The sequence below is a fragment of the Engraulis encrasicolus genome, chromosome 11 (assembly GCF_034702125.1).
Source record: "Engraulis encrasicolus isolate BLACKSEA-1 chromosome 11, IST_EnEncr_1.0, whole genome shotgun sequence".
Classification (NCBI taxonomy): Eukaryota; Metazoa; Chordata; class Actinopteri; order Clupeiformes; family Engraulidae; genus Engraulis; species Engraulis encrasicolus.
The window spans coordinates 17,776,804-17,784,730 of record NC_085867.1 but is presented as its reverse complement, the minus strand read 5'-3'; positions in this window follow the sequence as shown (position 1 = coordinate 17,784,730).

Below are 7,927 nucleotides of genomic sequence, written 5' to 3'. Positions count from 1 at the left end.
TTTAATTCAAATAATTTATTATAAACCTCCATTTTATTACTCTATATCTTATACCAACGTAATGACAATAATGATAATAACAATAATAAAAAAAGTTGAATCTACGTATAATCAAAGGCTGCTCTAACTGCTGTTCTGAGAAGCATTTTCATCCTGAAGGTGTAGCTGCTAGCCTGCTCTTTATCCAGCTGCTAATGTCTGATGGTGACGTACGTGATTAGCTTGGTCATCATGAGGCCACAGGCTGCTTCAGAGAGCTGTGACCTGCATACAGATACCAGTGGACATGGGGAGGACGATGACCACTCACTGGCATGAATCGCTTATGTATATGGCGTGGTCCAGTGCCACTACAGCTGATTTTGTTTGTCTTTCTTTGGTCACTTAATCAGAGGTGACGGCATACCGCATTTACATAGAGAGAGAGTTTATTATTAACACACACACACACACACACACACACACACACACACACACACACACACACACACACACACACACACACACACACACACACACACACACACACACACACACCCTTCAGATCACACAACATGGTTCCAGTGATCCAGATCCTTGGTCTGTTCATCTCCCTTGACACCAAGATAGACAAATTTGCTTTATATGGACAAACAAAAGAGTAGTTCCTCCCGCTTCTGCTTTATCATCTGGTGCATCGACGGGAGAGAGGCAGGAAATCTTCACTTGAAGGACAACACCGGAGCAGCACAGATGTAATTCTTTGTGTTTTTTATTCAAGTGCACAACATGACTAACATTTCGATGGTTAGACCATCTTCATCAGTCTCCCTCTGATGAAGATGGTCTAACCCAGTGTTTCCCAACCTTTTTTGTCTTGTGTACCCCCAAGCCTTTTCGTTGTGCCATGAGTACCCCCTAAGTCAAGTTCTATATCGCTTTCTCCATCCCAATGTCACTGAGCTCCATACATTTGTTAAAATGTATTTTTCTCAAGTACCCCCTGCAGTGTGCTCGCGTACCCCTAGTGGTACACGTACCCCTGGTTGGGAAACACTGGTCTAACCATCGAAATGTTAGTCATGTTGTGCACTTGAATAAAAAACACAAAGAATTGATTTATATGGTGTCAAGCATGCGTGGTGGTAAACAAGTGAGTTTCACACAAAAAAAATGATAATCTCGATAATCAAGCATGATGGGACTGACATGGTTTGGGGATTAGTGGATGCAGTCAACATTGGAAATTTGAATTACACCTAAAGGAAGCAAATAATAATAATTTTAATAATAATAATAATTGTATTTGTATAGCACTGTGTCATACAAGGCATGTAACTCAAAGTGCTTAACAAATGGGAAAAAAACATTGTTAGAGATGGATTTAAAAGGAGAGGTATAGAGGAGAGGCAGAAATAGCAGGAAGGCAGAGGAAGAAGAGATAGACAGAGATTGTAGAGTCATAAGGTCAACGTAGGTTAGGAGCAGGATTCTTAGATGCGTAAGGTCCATAGTGGCTGGGCCTATCATAAGTCATAGATAGTAACATAGAGATTGGGCGCTCAGATGCGCAAATCATGATACTCTCCATAGGATTTCATTCAGATCTCACACCCATCTATTTAAGCCAGGTTCAGACTCAAAATGTAAAAGTTCAATGTAAAGAAAGGTTGAAATGTACACCGATGGCCTCCCTTTTAATCCCTTTTCATTTTGAGACGATTTGGACCAACACGGACCCTTTTCTACCAGACTTTAATCTGGGGTGTACTGTACAGGTACTCACTTTTGTGGGTACATCAGGTTCAAGCATTAATGGCTGTATTTCCAGGATCAAAAAATGAGAATAAATTCTCTGACTAAGGCACTCCAAATTAAAATGTCTTTATTGATACGACAGGTCCTACATGGACATATTAAAAACAAGGCCCACGCGTAGCGGCATGAGTGCCTTCTTCAGGGCAGTAACACAAAAGAACAGAGTAGTGCATTTGTTAGGGGTGTAGGTAAGGACAGGTGCAGACAACTAGATGATTAGTGCTGAGCTTCTCCAACTGCTGAGCCCGCCTCTCACACAGCTCCCAGCAGTAGAGATCTGTCAATCAAACTGTCAAAACAAACTTTGGGCCCGCCTCTCACTCGGTTCCCAGATAGTAAACATTCACAAAATCAACAAAAGGATACATATTTTACATGTTACATGTTTTTAATATGTCCATGTAGGACCTGTCGTATCAATAAAGACATTTTAATTTGGAGTGCCTTAGTCAGAGAATTTATTCTCATTTTTTGATCCTGGAAGTACTATACCTTGGACTAAAGAGCACCCAAACCCAAGAAGCCAACAAACTATCTGGATAAGAGCACGCCATACTCTACAAACTATTAATGGCTGTATTTTGTTTTTTTTGTGAATGAACAACAAATTTAAGTGGTTATATACTGTATGTTGTTAACAGGTCACTAAACCAAAATCTGCAAAAATGTGAGGGGTGTACTCACTTATGAGACATACTGTATGTCTGTCTTGTTGTATTGTCTGTGTACTGTTGCCTGCCTGTATTGTCCAGTGGCTGCATAGTAGGCCTTTATTTACTCATCCTCCATGCACATCGGTTCAGCACTGTGCTACTGTGGTGGAGTAGCGATTACATTTCTCTCCTTCTGGTTATGTTTTGTGTGTCTGCTGTAGACCTTCACACCGATGCTCTTGGTCCACAGTCCTCTAGCTATGTTGTTTCTCACTTCTGGTTCCCCCCTACTACGATGTCAGCTGTGAGCAGGCTTCTTCCCCTGAATCAGATAGCTGCTGTAGGCAACTATCCTCATTCTCTTGTATGTATTGTACATAGTTTAAATGTGTTTTCATTTATATAGGCCTTCTAGTTTTTATGTCTTGTTTCTGTCTTTATATTTGATTGTATATAACCACGGTTTGCACTCCCACCTGTGTGTGTCTGACTTCCTTGGACATCTTCCTATACTGTTCTTCTGACTGTTCCTCTACTGTTCCTCTACTGTTCTTCACAGCCTGTGGCGTTTGCTGTATACCTGAGTCAAAACAGTCCTTTTCGGGTTTTATCTGGTCCTAGCCAGATATATCACATTCATTTTTCATGATCCCTTCCCCCCATTTTCACTACTCTACTCTATTCTATTCTTATTACACAACTAGCATATATGCTTGTGGAATATAGCCATGTGGAACTTGAGATATAGAGGCTCTATATTACAGTATATCGGGGCACCGTCACATGCTTTTGATCGTGAAGCATTTGTACCATAGATGATCATGTCAACATGGACCACAGTACTTTGTGACTAAATAAGTGAAAAAGAAACTTTCAAAAAGGGCCAGTTGCGCAAAGGGGCAGGTGCTTTAGCACCACCTCATCCATATCTGTGCACATCTAACTACACTCCCTTCTTCCTAGTCATTGGCCACTTGGCAATTTGATGCTTTTTATCTAGCTCCACTGTGGCTTTGCGGTTTTGTTGAACAGTCAAATGTCAAATGCTGATGAAGTTCTTATGCTGATAAAAGTCAAATGCTGATAAAAGTCAATAAATGTCTTCAAGGCATGTGTTTGAGTCAGGCTATAGATTTTGAAAATAGCTGCAGTACCGGTGGCCAGGGACGGATTAAGATGGCCCGGGGCCCCTAGCCTACAGGTTGCTGTGGGCCCCCCTGCAAGGCAAATTTCACTATGAAATTACAGACAGACAGTGTCATAATTAAAAACTAGAAATTAAGGACAACATGTCTCTCAGCTGTGGAGAGGAGTATTACAGTATCAAGATTTCAAACTGTACTCAACATTAATGATGCATTTTTCAATATTGCATCTTGTCTTTGACTTAGGCTGCAGCCATCTACCCTGTGCGCTAATCCGGGCCTGCGTGGAGCATAAACTGATCCAAAACAGCCAAAGCTTTCTTGACGCTTGGCCCAGTGGACCATGGAATCATAATCCGTCTCTAAATGTACAGTATGTTATAGGTTAGATAGGTAATTGTAGCGAAGGGGAGTAGAGTTGCCCAGCTGGGACTCGAACCCAGACCTTCTGGAGTAGTAAACTGGGGCTCTGACCGCTACACCAAAGAGCCAGGCTCGTTGGCATGACAGTCAGAACGCACCCACAACCCTAGTGATGGTCACTCCATCACATTGCCTTCCCCTTTGGGAAGCGCACCCGTGCGCTTCACACACTCATGGTGTCCCTCGCGCAACTGCCCATCATGCTTCTCCCATCCAGTGTGCCCCATTATCAATGCTTCACCCATCTCTGGGGTCCCCAATCCTGGGGGTCCCTCACATGGAATTACGGCTCACACACAATGGGTACGCTTCTGATGGCCTCACAGTACCATCCCACTTCTGACACCATTTGTAGCGAAGGGGAGTAGAGTTGCCCAGCTGGGACTCGAACCCAGACCTTCTGGAGTAGTAAACTGGGGCTCTGACCGCTACACCAAAGAGCCAGGCTCATTGGCATGAGAGTCAGAATGCACCCACAACCCTAGTGATGGTCACTCCATCACAGTAATATTGGTAATTATCTTGTGTCCTTGATACAGAGCTTAGAGTAAATATAGGCCTAAAATGCACTCTGCTTAGAGGTGCTGTGGTGTAGCATGCTATGCCTCCCACATACGGGCTTGCAGCACGCCCATGGGGACTCAGGTTTGAGTCACACATTTCACAACCCTGTCCCATCTCTCTCTCCCACTCTCTTCCTGTCATACTTCCTCTCCAGCCCACGATCAATAAAGACACAAAAAAGACACCCACATAATAATATACAAAGCCCTGAAAAAAGACGCACTTTGCTTACTCTTGCATATGTTAATACTCATGTAACATTGCATCAATTAAAACGTAAAAATATAGTGTTTTGCACTTGTTTCAACAAGAATGTTGTGGTCTACTTCCACTATATACATGTGTGGTGGTGGTACTGAAAGGACTCTCTCTCTCTCTCTCTCTCTCTCTCTCTCTCTCTCTCTCTCTCTCTCTCTCTCTCTCTCTCTCTCTCTCTCTCTCTCTCTCTCTCTCTCTCTCTCTCTCTCTCTCTCTCCCCTTGCACTAACATGCTTCTAGAGAATTCTGCAATGCCTGGTCAATTAGAAGGCTTGGACATATTGCCTGCACCCCCACCCCCACCCCCACCCCCTTATCTGCCCGGGTCCTGTCTGACACTGAGTGCTACAAGCTAGGAGAGAACTGTCGCCATTGCTACTCCCTCCCATTCATCAGCAAAACCAACCCATTTATGTTAACGGCCCTGACAATGATTGAGTGAAGTGTCTGTGTCTGTCCATTAGTGTGTACAAGAGACTCAATAAACCATCTTTACCCGTACAGGCAAAAACAGCTGAGCAGTTGCTTTTCTTTATACCTTAAGTCAGTGGTTCTCAAACCTTTTTCAGCGGGGACCCACTTATGGACTTAAGAATATTTTGTATTGATGGAAAGTCTAATAATATTAATGGACAAAAAAATTGCCTACAGGCTGTTGCTAGATTTTACATTACGTCATTAGTCCACTAATATTGCTAGAAATCCACAGGACAGCAAATAGCCTACATCTATTAGCTGTTAGCGGTTAACGGATTTCCCGTTTTTATGCAATGTCCAGTACCTCCGCGACCCCCAGTTTATGTGTATCTTGCAGATTTTTCCCCGTCAGATACAGGCCTGATAATGTCCAATGTGTGTAACTAGTGGTGTGGATCGGCACTGCCCTCACGATCCGATTCGATCACGATTCGGGAGGTAGCGATTCGATTCAATTCGATTCTATGCGATCCGATCCGATCCAATTCTGCAATGCATTGCAATGCATTCCATTTCTACTGAAAGCAAAGCAAATGTTTAATCAGTCATGATGAGGCAATACAAGTAGTCAGATACTGAGCAACAATTTATTGGCTTTTTTTCTGTATCACTCTGTATCAGTCTTGCAATGTTTTGAAGTGCTTTTATTTAATTTAACATTCATTTGCTCCCAAAATATCCATGGAAGTAATTGAAATGTAAAAAAATTGCCAGATCGATTCTGGAACTTGCGTCCATGCCCCGCATTGGATTGCATCGCAGAATCGATCATTGTTGACACCACTATGTGTAACACTGTGAAGATAAGAGGGAAGATAGTGCACAACTGTTTTTTTTAATAAATTGAGAAAGTAAAATTGTCGAAACGTAGTGTGTAGACCCTCTCAACCAAAAAACCTAATAACTCCATGAACGCAGAGAATATTTTTGTCACAGGCATAGAACTTAAGTGTAACATGCAGTGAAATGTCACCTACTGTAGATTTTTCCTCAGATTACAAGCCTGTCTTTGTGCAGCGTGAATGTGTAATTGCCCCCCATCTGCAAATGTGTAATTTGGGCCTTTTGTTTCAGTGCCAGCTTCATTTATTATATCTTTAAATATCTCATGCTGTATCTCACATACCATCTCTGATCTCCATGCACTCCATGGAGCTTTTCAAGGATCAGGGATTCACCCATTTTGGTGAATATTTGCATGTGACATATAACGTATACGTTTGTGTGTGTGTGTGTGTGTGTGTGTGTGTGTGTGTGTGTGTGTGTGTGTGTGTGTGTGTGTGTGTGTGTGTGTGTGTGTGTGTGTGTGTGTGTGTATGTATGTGCGCGTTTGTGTGAGCGTGCGTACATGCATGTGTGCACAGCTGCATGTGTCTACGTATGTGTGTGTACGTGTATGCGCATCTGTGTGTGTGTGTGCACTGTGCGTGTGTGCGTATGTGCAGCTGTTAGGGGTGGTACGGTTCACAAAATTCATGGTTTGGTTCATATCGCGGTGTCAAGGTCACGGTTTTCGGTTCTCTACGGTTCTTTTTTTTAGTTCATGATAAATGGTGCACTGGCTCATAGAATCGGACTTATCACTAAATATCCTACATATGGTTTGTATTGGCTTATAATGTGAAAATGGTGTGATTTTAATTGTGTCATCCTCTGATTTGGTCTTATAAGCTAATGTTTTAATCAGAGAGACTGGATAAGATACTCCTAGAATCTCTGTTTTACATATTTTTCTGGGCAGTACATGAATTGCGGTTTGCGATGGATTACACGGTTCGGTTCGGTATGTGTGTGAATTGTACGGTTTCGGTTTTCGGTGCGGTTTGTGCCATCCCTAGCAGCTGTGTATACATTACGTGTCTGTGTAATGTGCACTGTACTGTGTGTGTCTTTGTTTCTGCTGCTTCTTTGAAAATTCTTTTCCTGTCTCCATCTTCCCCGGGTTGGCAATCACAGGCTTGTGGATTACTCCTCTGCCTCACGGGAATGGAAGTCCACACCAAGCCTTGTTTCCAGCACTGATGATGGACTGTGGACAGATCGTGCACTACAGTACGCTCTCTCACTCTCTCTCTCTCTCTCTCTCTCTCTCTCTCTCTCTCTCTCTCTCTCTCTCTCTCTCTCTCTCTCTCTCTCTCTCTCTCTCTCTCTCTCTCTCTCTCTCCGTGTAACAGCCTGGGCATTTTTGGCCTAGACCAGCCCCTCACACTGCCCTCAGCTTTTCTACAATGTTATTGTTAAAGGGACACTGTGCAGGAAATGGTCAAAAAAGGTACTGCAACTATGCTGCTCATTGAAACTGGGCTGCCTATTGCCAAATTTGATCTTTACATGAAAGTTTACTAAGTAATAAACACATATTTTCTAGTATGGTCCAAGTACAGTCATTTTTGCAGCTAAAAATGGCTATTTTTGGAAATTCAAAATGGCGGACCATGGAGAAGATCCCCCTTTTCATGTATGAAAAATGCCATTTTTTCAGTCATAATGAATACTTAGAATTCGATGCTGATGGTAAGTATTCATGAGAAAGGTAACATTAGTGAATGGGCAGCATGAATTCTGGAAATAAATAATTAAAAATCTCACACAGTGTCCCTTTAACTCAGC